At 36.2% G+C, this 12,777-nt stretch overlaps 1 long non-coding RNA gene across 1 annotated transcript; it reads right to left on the bottom strand.

Moving 5' to 3' along the window:
• Positions 1-4,676: 4,676 nt before the first annotated feature.
• Positions 4,677-9,520, bottom strand: LOC130051048 (uncharacterized). Its single transcript, XR_008799454.1, has 2 exons — positions 9,389-9,520; positions 4,677-4,854 (listed from the first exon to the last, which is right to left on the bottom strand). It is a non-coding gene; the product is annotated as an uncharacterized LOC130051048 (long non-coding RNA).
• Between the last annotated feature and the right edge of the window lie 3,257 nt (positions 9,521-12,777).

The following is a 12,777-nucleotide window of genomic DNA, read 5'->3' on the forward strand; positions in this document are numbered from 1 at the left end:
AACCAAAAGCTAATGGCTTTTTACATGTACTTGTGACTCAGTTGATAAGAGTGTTTGATTTAATTTGCGGGTTTTGATTTTCACTGTCAAACCTGAGATTGTAACAGAGGGCGTGTGCAATGTACGTACTGCACATGTGACGGGATTATATTACGTCCCTTTAAGGATTTTTAGCCGACATTGAGATGTCACCAGCTGAAGTGCTGTGTGGGTTCTTTATCTTGCAAACTCTTGTCCTGAGAAGGAATAACAGTTTTAAAGGTAAAAGGAAATGGTATGAATTTGTGCTCAGGGAAGTCAATTTGTATGCATACAACACAATCGAACAATATATGTATATGTTTCTTTTTTGTGTTCAGAGAGCAAGAGTACAAGCGATTAAAAATGTTCGCTTTTAGAATTAGAATTAGAGCTTTCCGGCTTATCTCCCTTTACTGAGATTATTCTTGGGCATGGCGCGAACGGTGTTGGATCTCGCGTATGACTTCCCAGTCGTAGTAGAGTGTTCGCTTTGTAACCGGGAGGTCGTGAGTTGCCGCTCGTGTCGTGACTGCGTCAAACCTAAGACGTTAAAATAGGTTGTGATTAACGCTTGTGCATCTTTAGAAGTGATTGATTGAATATTGGTGAACGTCTCTCTCGAGAATATTTCCCTCATATGGAGATCGACGTGATCACCACTGCCGATGAAGGGCTCTAAGTTCCACTTTGAAACAGAAGTAGGTACATCATGGTTTACATTTAAGTGTTTGTAAACAGATTTAGTACAATCAAAGGTTTGTGATATAAGGTGTAAAAGATCTATTGATTAAACCTTTGTTTTCAAACAATTTCAGATGAGTTGATATTGCACTCAATACACTGTTACAGTGTATATTGCCATATACATACTTAGATATCAATTTTTTTTCGAAAAAAGTTATGTGATAAAAGATTCCATTTGTCATCTAGGAAATCGTCAATGAGTTTCACATGCACCTTTTTAATACCAGCTTTTGATAAACAGTGTTTTCATACCCACTCTATTATTTGAATTATACCACACAGGAATGTTGGGATAGGTTTCCTTGTAGAAATGTTTGTCTAAAGATTCTATTACATGGAGCATAGAATTAAAAACATCTTGCCAAAAATATTGTTTTCTAGAATAACACATTCAGAGATAAATACATCTCCAAAATCAAGTCCCGCGGGGATCAGGGTTAGAATAAGTACCCGCTTGCTTGTCGTAAGAGGCGACTAAATGGGGCGGTCCTTCGGATGAGACCGCAAAACCCGAGGTCCTGTGTTGCAGCAGGTGTTATCCGATAAAGATCCTTTCCTGCTCAATGGACATCAGCGCCGAGCATAGGCCTAAATTTTGCAGCCCTTCACCGGCTGTGGTGACGTCTCCATATGATTGAAATATTCTCGAGTTAAACAATATTCAATCAATCAAGTAATTTGTGAACAAAATCATGACCATTAATTGGTTAAAAAATATCTACTTAGGATTTTTTCCCCACCAATTAACCTTTTCAACCATGAACATTTTAAAGACATGCTAAAATTGTTGATGTCCACCATTTTTAGACCTCCATGTTGGTGGTCTTGAGTTACAATAGAACGTTTTACTTTTGTCACATTTTCCATTCATGGAAATATGAATTTCCTGATATTCTGTTCATCATGTTGAATGATATGAAAAAGCTGCATGCATCAATTACTAAAAGTTTACTTTAGGTTTACTATAAAGTCTTTAATTTACCACAACTTGAAATACAAATTGAATTCTTCCTATGAATTAAATCGATGAAAATATTTGGTCGCAGTCAACTATTTATCCCGAGACGAGGTCTTTCATGCAAACACCATCAACAATTAGCTTCACGAAAAAAAGGTAAAAGAACATGATTAAATCATAAACATGGACGAAGACCAAGTAAAGGCGTTGAACCTGGAATAATGGATCGTGATTTCATTATGTTCAACTGACCAGGTCGGTTGTGGAAAGACTTGTATATTTACAAATATGATTAAAACTTCCAGAGCATTTCGCTATTTGGTAGGTAATTTTTTTTTCATGGAAATCCGAAAGAACCAGGAAAGCACACTTGGCAATGCTTCATATAGCATTGGTTTTTCAAAAGCTGTGACTCTATATAAACAAAATATTTCATCAAGCCCCTTCCATGTGTTCAGATTCAAATTGATCATAGAAATGAAAACGTATTATTTCTTTGGGTAATTGATGAATAGAATAAAAACTTTATGTTATAAGATTAAACAAATAACATGCCATCAAGCAGCACTTGTGCATGCATCGGACACATATACATACATGTGTGTTTCTTGTGTACAGTGTGCATAATAATGAAAATAATAATTAAAAAAACATCTACCCTCCTCCAATCCCCAAACCCCATATCATTTTAGATTATAATCAAACGTTGTTTTGTTTTTGTCTAACCTTTAAGTATACATTTTGTCGACACCATTATGCTCCAAATCATAATTAAGAGTCTACAATGATAAGATATTTGAATATGTTTCCAATAATTTTCCAAGACATTAGAAATTTTAGTTTTTCTTTTATATCCAAATCTAAATGACCATTTTAGCTTATATTTTCTGACACTCGGGACACCAAAGGGAAATCCCCCTATTTCCATGCTATAGGCCTAAACTTATCTGTTTATACACAATAAACTAACATATTTTTACTATCACCGGTATTCTCTTAACTTTTTGACCAGCAAATGGTATTCGGAAACCTCGTCTCAGTTTTTTAGTTCTAAAAAAAATTGGTCGCGACAGAAAGATATACATGTAACAACGAACCATCCGTTCGTTGTAGGCGGTGATTGATTGATTGATTGAATATTGTTTAACGCCCTTCTCGAGTATATTTCACTCATATGAAGACGTCACCATTGTCGATGAAGGGCTGCACAATTTAGGCCTATAGACGGTGCTTATGGTCATTGAGCAGGAAGGGATGTTTATCGTGCCACACCTGCTATGACACGAGACCTAGGTTTTTACGGTCTTATCCGTAGGTGAACGATGCAATTGAACGGCGTGAAGAAATTATTGGACACCAGTTAGCGATACATTATACCAAGAATCATCAGTATATTTAGAATGAACCTTGTACTCAGTTGGTAGTTGCTTTTGCGACAGGATTTCTCAGCAAAGTGCAGATTTTTTCAAAATGTAGCCGGCTGAATTGCACACCTTATTCATCTCTTATGATCGGTTATATGACATTTAAAAAAAAATGTATTTGTGTACTCCATTTACATAAAGTTTAATATTTTATCAAAAATACTCCCGAAATACCATTCACAGATAAAAGGAGGGGGAATGGGACCTGGAATCCTGTACAAAATCACACATGCATTTAATTGATCAAGATATAAGGTTCACGGCGAGTGTGACTGGTCAACAGGGGATGCTTACTCCTCCTAGGCACCTGATCCAACCTCTGATATGTTGCAGTACATGAGTCCGTGTTTGCTCATCTCTTAATTTGGTATTTCTTTTAGCTGTTATGAAATTGATTACTGTTCGATATCTTCACCCTTTCCCATGTGCAAAATTAAGACCACATACATAGATATTTTTGTAGATTGAATAAATTATGACTATTTTACTGTCATATGTTGATGCTTACGAAGTTGTGTACATCAAGTTTTTCCTAGATGATTTGCATAAAGCTCTGGGAATCGAATTTTAAATTCCAAGTAAGGTCATGCACAATTTTAAAGATAAAAGATAAGTAAGCGTCTGCGATTTAAGTACAAGTTCTTGCACTTTATATAAGCAATGATGAATTGTTTAGTTGTGAAAGTTATGTCAATCGTTAAGGAGTTGTAGGGGGGAAAAATTAGCATAAACCAAAAAAAATATTAACTTATGTGTGGAGTTTTGCAAACATGTTCTTGTGCTGGAATATCAATGTAGTGACATGTTTTGACAAAAATGAGCAATTGTAAGAGTATATGATATGTTGGATTAGTACAATACAATCCAGACTACTTACCAGTGTCTATATGTACGTAGACATAAAGAATTGCACGTTTATTGTTATAGAGACACAACATATGTTTATGCTTATTTTAAGAATTTTGAGTGTACTTATCTATTGTTTTATCATTTGGAATAATTCTCAATCCCAGCATCATCTGGTGCAAATGTACATAAAATCAACTCCCATCAGTACTTTCAGTGCTTTGATTAGCTTTATCGTTTGTTTTGTTTTGTTTTACGGAAATATCGAGCCCAATCAAAAGTTCGAGGACTGTTTCAAGCACTAAGCTTTTTTTCATTAGTAGAAATAGTATCAAACGCTTCCAAGACTATCCATATACATATATTTTCTCGTAATTACAAGAATTTTTTTTTCGTAATTACGAGATCTTTTCTCGGTAGTGGAATGTGAATTTATATTTTACATGATACTAATAGGCTTTCGTACAAATCAGAGCTACCCACAATTAATACCATTAGTTAAAGTAATTTTACACACACACACACACACACACACACACACACACACACACACACACACACACACATATATATATATATATATACATGTATATATATAATTGAAAGGAAGAATTGAAGAATATTTAGGTTATACATGTTTATTTTACTGCTTTGGTCTGATCATCATTACGGTTTCGTTCAATGTAGCACCTGTCCAAGTTAACCAATATACATCTTTTCTCCCGTTCAGGTTAGAAGAACCGCAGTCACTGTACCACCAGGCTCCTAGCGAATATACCGCACAGTTCGACTGCACGTGCTCGTCATTGTCTTGGTCGAATGTCGAGAACATCCTTCCATTGTTACGAAGCATGCTGTTTCCTACAACAGGATGGTTGATTGATTGATTGTATATTCTTAACGTCTCACTCGAGACTTTCCTACAACAGGAAAGTGTCATTTTGATATATGTAACTGTTATAAACATAAATATTAATGGCAGGAAAATACGAAAGCCTTCAATCAAACAGCTCAGAGGATAGTGCGTAGGTGAACTTTTCTTAAAAGTAGGTCAAAATACAAGCTCAAGATTACAAGGTCAAACATTTTGGTAGCAAAAACAATGTTTTCGCAAGAAATGTTTACATGAAAAATGAAAGATGATTCAAACGTTATGAACAAGGCTAAGGTTTCGGTAAGAGTTTTAGAATTTGGTCAAATTTCAAGGGCGAGGTCACATGGTCAAACATTACGACATCAAATGGAATTTCTTCCCATATATATATATATACATGTATATATATATATATATATATATATATATATATATATATATATAAATACATATACACAGGGGCGGATCCAGGAATTGTGGTTACGGGGGGCGCCACTTTATGAAGCAGTGGGTCCAGAATTTTACAGATTTAATGAGGCTTGAAATATTTTTCCTATTAAGTCATTTGTACTATTTTCTATCATTTTAATAAGGTGAAATCAATAAAATGATCCAAATTTTAAGGGTTTTTTGGAAAAAATTAAGTTCTCCCAATAAAGTAATTCAAGAAATCAAAGGGTTTTGTCATTTATTTCTCCGGAAGTGGAAGAAATTATTGCTTCTTTTATCGTTTAGTAAATTTTCCGAAACAAGATACCGCGATTTACCTTAAATTTGAGAATTTTAGGGGGGGGGGGGGGCGCCGCCCCCTCTAAATCCGCAACTGATATATATATATACTAAATATAATTGATTGTTTTTACGTCCCGTCGACAATTTTTCACTCATACTGAGAGGTCACCAGCTGTAGGTAAAGTACCACCAATTTAGACCTATGCTTAAGTCTAGGGTCCTAGCAATGAGGGTTGTAGCCAACGCCCGCCGCGACACAGGACCTTTATTTTTAAAGGCCGCCAATTGGGTATAAAAGCAGCCAATCGGTGAAAATGGTGGAATATATGAATTTTCTGGTCACATTCAGGTTGAAGCACTTATTTTGCAAAAATAAAGATTAAGCTGTTGTACTGAAATTTTAAAATGGGTATGCTTGTTCCCTTCATAACTGTGCATATATTGGCCATATCTATTTTAGATATAAATTCTCATGAAGTTTTAATTTTGGCCTAAAAAATCTGAAGCAGGGCTAAATTTGTATTTCAAACTAGAGATTGGCAGTTTGTGGGTGTGATTATTTTTTGTTATTGTTTACACCGGATGTTGACTCACATGTTGCACGAGCATGCTTGTCTAGTTCTAGATAAGGGGGGTTGCACCAAAGGAAACATGTAATCAAATCACTGTATAACGTGGAAAAAAGTACTTACTCATATATCATTAGTAAATCCAGATTTTATTTTTTAATTATATATAATCACATTCCTTTAAAAAATTTGTTAACTTTATAGAAATAACTCATTAGGACTGTTCAGTCTGATCGCTGTTTCAGAGTTTTGCAGGATTGCTGGCACCTTTCTAGAATAATGTCAAGCATGATGTTTGTCTGATTAAGCAACAATCTCCTAGGCCAGTTGTGTAACTCCCATTGTCTCTCACCAATGATGACAAATGTCCAATTGATCAACCATCACTTTAAAATTACTCTCAATCTGGACTCTTATGTGTGAACATTACAATGTCAAAAGAGACAATCTCAGATAGTAGGTCTCCAAATATCATAATGGACAAAGTGTTTCTTAATAATCCTTCAATGCACATGTCCTCCATTGCACAGCTACAATTTCCCCCCAAATTCTTCTCATAATTGAAAGGTACCAAGAGGAAAATCATAAGTATTATTATATCATATATTTTGTGTATATTATCGAAAAACTACTTGTTTTAAAAGACATGGATAAAACAATGATGAATTCATTTTGTAATTCCTAGGGTGAAGTTTTGTTAAAGTAAAAACCTATCCTTTCAGTGCCTCACAGATCCAGCAGAGTGGTAGAAAAATGCGAAAACTTTAGTTTATTTTGATAAATCATGCCAGTCTCCCTGTTCAAAATATCGTCTGCTATATAGCACGTGTAGAGTCAAGCATCAAACTGCTGCTTATTCTGATAACACTGCTAAGCCTTGCCCTCTTGCCATATATGCTTAATTGCTGTAGGGGTGTAAATTTTTCTAGGTTACTCCCGGCCTTTAAGGTCATATCCGAACGACCCGTGAATCTCACTTCTAAATGCCAAGCGAAAACAATTGAATCAACACAACTTAGGAACATTTGCATTTTGATATGGCTTACCGTGCTCCTGATTACCTTGAACTACTACAGTGTATCCTCATTGACAATATCTTCGTGGTCTTTGGTGATCAAGTCTTCCAACAGTCTGTTGGAATTCCCATGGGCACGAATTGTGCTCCTTTGTTAGCTGACCTGTTTCTATATTCATATGAAGCAGAATTTATTCAAAAACTTCTACGTGAGAAGAAAAAATCTCTCGCTGTGGCCTTCAATTCAACATTTCGATATATCGATGACGTTTTGTCTATTAACAATAATAACTTTCATTCATATGTCGATTTGATATATCCCTGTGAGCTCGAAATAAAGGACACCACAGAGTCGTCCACTTCTGCTTCATACTTAGATATTTTATTGAAAATAGACATTAACGACAAACTGACAACTCAACTGTATGACAAACGGGATGATTTCAGCTTCTCCATCGTCAACTTTCCATATTTATGTAGCAATATTCCATTATCACCTGCATATGGTGTTTATATTTCTCAACTGAATCGATATGCAAGAGCTTGTTCTGCGTATAGTCAGTTTTTGAATCGAGGTAAGCTACTGGTAAACAAGTTGATGGTACAGGGGTTTCAACAGTATCGATTGAAGTCAGCATTTCGCAAATTCTATGGTCGTTATAACGATCTATTTCGTCAATACAACCTAACATTGGGTCAAATGCTGTCTGATATGTTTCATACCGATTGTTAAGCCGTTCTTGGCACACTGATTTTGACTGCGGATAACTCCGTTTACCTGATCGGGATATAGGGCTCGAGGCAGGTGTGACCGGTCGACAGGGGATGCTTACTCCTCCTAGGCACCTGATCCCACCTCTGGTGTGTCCAGGGTTCCGTGTTTGCCCAACTATCTATTTGGCATTGCTTATAGGAGTTATGAGATTGATCACTGTTCGTTATCTTCACCTTGCATATGACCAATATTGATCTGCTGTTCTTTAGAAGACGATGTTTAAAGATGTTTCCCCATATATTCCCATAAAATACCCTGTTGTGGTCCCACCCTATCCTCGGGGTCATATTTCATCAACCTTTAATCTACACAATTTGGGAATGCTTGCATATTAATGTGATTAGTCATGAAGGTTTTTGAAGATTTCCCCCACTACATTCCCTTGTAAAATCTAATCTCCTATTATGGCCCCACCCTACCCTCTGGGGCCATGATTTTAATTTACTTATATATGGACTATGGCAGAAAGTTGCCTTGTAAATTTGAACTTTCCCTGCTCATTGGTTCTTAAGAAAATTTCTAAAGATTCCCTCTATATATTCGCCTCGAAACGTTAATCCACTATTGAGGCTTACATTTTCTTAAAAGATTTTTAAATTGCCCCACCATATCTTTACCTTTTTTGTGATTATCCCCCTTTGAAAGGGGCATTGCCCTTCATTTGAACAAACTTGAATCCTCTATACCTGATCAATATATAGGACTCTGGCGGGTGCGACCGGTTGACAGGAGATGCTTACTCCTCCTAGACATCTTATCCCACCTCTGGTGTGTCCAGGGGTCCGTGTTTGCCCAACTATATATTTTTTATTGCTTGTAGGAGTTATGAGATTGATCACTGTTCGTTATCTTCACCTTTAATGAGGATGATTTGTTTGAAGTTTAATTGAAACTTGGCAAATGGTTCCAGAGAAGAAGATGAAAATGTGAAAAGTTTACGGAAAGACAGACAGATGACAGACATGAGCCGATCAGAATAGCTCACTTGATCGTTTGACTCAGGTGAAGAACTCTTTTGAACTTTGAGTTCAGGTGAGCTTAGAAATGCTACATCATAAATGAGCACAATAATATCCATGGGAATTTTTCAACTGATTGTTGGAAGACCTGATCATGAGAGTCTACCTAGATATTGTTAGTGAGGAACTCTTTTGAAAATTATAGAGGTTTAGCAAATCAACGTGTGATTTACACGTACAGGTACGCGTACAAATTGCTTTGCTAAACCACTCAATTAACTTCAGAGTACGTGTGCTTAGAATCGGAGTGGTATTTAAGAAAGTATTTTTTGGACAAGATATGAATGTATTGTTTGAAAATGTGTGCTTATCTCACATTTCTTAAGATTATTCTATATGTACACTGTTTGTGTGCATTACATACGTATGTTATTTTGTGATGAGTCAGAATCAGGAGTAAAATATACATACCCGCCGTTCCTGAGAACCCCTCGACAGTGAGAATGTATTTACTGGTCTCATTCCCAATATAGAATGTGGAGTACGAAGCATGCGCTGTCTTGCCACTAGACCTCGAAATATCCACCCTAAGCTCCTGATCATTCGCCTTTGTCAAACTGTGGATTGCATCATTTCCTGTGTAATTAAACAATGAAATAACAAACTGTGGATTGCATCATTTCCTGTGTAATTAAACAATGAAATAAACTGTGGATTGCATCATTTCCTGTGTAATTAAACAATGAAATAACAAACTGTGGATTGCATCATTTCCTGTGTAATTAAACAATGAAATAACAAACTGTGGATTGCATCATTTTCTGTGTAATCTGAGTAAAATAGAATATCAACAATGATAGAAACTATTGCTAGCAATATAAAAGTGAATGTAACGAAAAGTGATCAATATCATTAATCCCTTAATAAATACAATATCAGGTGCAGATCACACATGGACCACTGGGCACATCAGAGGTTGGATAAGGAGGAGTAGATACCCCCTTGTTGACCGATCACACTCGCTGTATGTTACTCAGGTAAACAGTCATTTTTAGTAAACAATAGCATGTAAAGAACACATAGGTATGAAACTTGCAAGTCATCAGTCCACCTGAGGACAGATTGTATTTCTATATTCAATCGCCATAACGACTATAGAATTCATGAAATGCTGACTTTAAGCGAAATTATTGAAACCACTGTAACATCAACTTGTTTATCAGTAGCCCACCTCAAATTACAAACTGAGCATTCGCAGAACACGCTTTATCAGTAGCCCACCTCAAATTACAAACTGAGCATTCGCAGAACACGCTTTATCAGTAGCCCACCTCAAATTACAAACTGAGCATTCGCAGAACACGCTTTATCAGTAGCCCACCTCAAATTACAAACTGAGCATTCGCAGAACACGCTTTATCAGTAGCCCACCTCAAATTACAAACTGAGCATTCGCAGAACACGCTTTATCAGTAGCCCACCTCAAATTACAAACTGAGCATTCGTAGAACACGCTAGTGTGTTTCGAGTCAGTTTTGAGACATCGATTCCATATGCTTGCGATACTGGAATATTACTATATAAATATAGGAAGTTGATGATCGAAAAGCTTAATTCATCACCTGCATATAGTGTTTAAATTTCTCAACTGATGTGATACGCAAGTGGTTGTTCTATGTATGATAAGTTTTTAAATCAAGGCAAGCTACAGACAATCAGGCGTGGGTGGCGACCATTCGTGTTCGGGTATAACCTAAAATTGACGACCAATCCTGTCCACCCTCACGGCACGTTCAGTCGTCCGGCGACGATACGTGTGGCACAAATGGTCGCTGGCGACCAAACGTGCCGAAACGACCAAACGTGCCGTAACAGGCGTCTCAACAGTCTCGTTTAAATTCAGCATTTCGCAAATGCTATGGTCATTATAATGATATAACTCTAGTATCTGAAGGGTTTCATACCGATTGATAGACCGTTCTTGGCACACTGATTTTTACTACAGATAACTCCGTTTACCTGATGAAAATACAGGGCTCACGGCGGGTGTGACAGGGGATGCTTACTCCTCCTAGGCACCTGATACCACCTCTGGTGTGTCCAGGGGTCCGATTTTGCTCAAATATCTATTTTGCATTGCTAAAAGGAGTTATGAGATTGATCACAGTTCGTTATCTTCGCCATTCATGTAGGATACCCAAAATTTTGTCCGCAGGATACGATCTAGCATTTTGCTGTGTTTACGAGAAAGTCTCTATTATTTGATCAAACAGCAATGTGAATTAGTCATTAAAACATACAATGTGCCAATAAAAATGTTTTCTTAGAACTTGAGTTGTTAGATAATGTTTTTCCATTGAATTTCTAAGTAAAGTGTTTGTAAACAATGCAAATATAAATGTTTTCTTATAAATTTTAGAAATATGGAAACAAGTGAAAATAACAGCACTGTGATCGATCTTATATTGATCTCGAAATAACATTTACAAAATTCCATAACAATATTTGGGTATCTTATTAAATGCATGGTAAATTTATACAACCCATGTTATATGGTAGTGGGTAATTCTATTTCACAAGATTTAAAATTTGCATGTTGTCCTATAAACGATTTAAGCACTCCATTCAATACTCCTTTTCTTTACACACATAATGTAGCTCAATATAGTGGACCATGGATATTAAATTGATCTCTATCTAAATTCATACCAATCCAGTAGCTTAGCGCTGGGTTTCCAAATCCCCGTTTGTACATGTCCCAAGTTTGATAAAAATCCGTAAAAGCATCCTTTCTTTTTTGAATGTCCTGTGAAAAAAATAAAAATAAAAATATTCCATTCGTGTGAGTGAATTCAAGCACATTTAGATAATAATGTAATAGTTTATGTCTTTACTGTGCATTATGCATGATAATATGTTTTGCAAACACCAGTCTGATTTTATGCACAAGTACTCTGAAGTTGAATAATAAAATATGCTAGAGTTTCTCGTTATCGTAGTTTTTTGTGTTTAGGTCCTCCAACATTCTGTTGGAATTCCTATGTACACAAATTGTGCTCCTTTGTTAGCTGACCTGTTTTACTACGTTTACCTGATCAAGATATAGGGCTCAAGACGGGTGTAATCAGTCGACAGGGGATGCTTACTCATCCTAGGCACCTGATCCCACCCTGGTAAATCCAGGGGTCCGTGTTTGCCCAACTCTCTATTTTGAATTCCTTAAATGAGTTATGAGATTAATCACTATTGTTATCTTCATCTTTCCTATGATAATTCTTTAAATCGAAGCAGGGTTTATTTCTAAATTGAGTATTCAAATTTAGCTGTTTATCAATTTTGTTTCCATTTTATAGATATTAAACCAGCATCAAACACTGATATTGTATTCCTACTGTGAATTAGTAATTTGTTCTGGATATATTTTCTTTCAATAAAAGTATATAAATTGTGTTAAATCTTTCAACTGACTTTGTAGTTGAATTCTGCTGGTCACATTTTTTGTCCTGACCAAACCCCTGTGTCGGTACGTTTGATTCCAAACAATGAAAGGCGAAGATAACGAACAGTGATCAATCTCACAACTCCCATAAGCAATACAAAATAGAGAGTTGGGCAAACACGGAACCCTGGACATATCAGAGGTGGGATCAGGTGCCTAGGAGGAGTAAGCATCCCCTGTCGACCGGTCACACCCGCTGTGAGCCCTATATTTTGATCAGGTAAACGGATTATAAGTTTCTTGATGTTTTTTTTTTTAAATTCAAAGGTCCTTAATGTATCTTTCACACAAGTGAATGATTCCCTTAAATCAGGTGTATGATGTGAGCCACCTGTGTGCATAGATTATCGCTATACCATTA

Source organism: Ostrea edulis, chromosome 10 (genome assembly GCF_947568905.1).
Source record: "Ostrea edulis chromosome 10, xbOstEdul1.1, whole genome shotgun sequence".
NCBI lineage: Eukaryota > Metazoa > Mollusca > Bivalvia > Ostreida > Ostreidae > Ostrea > Ostrea edulis.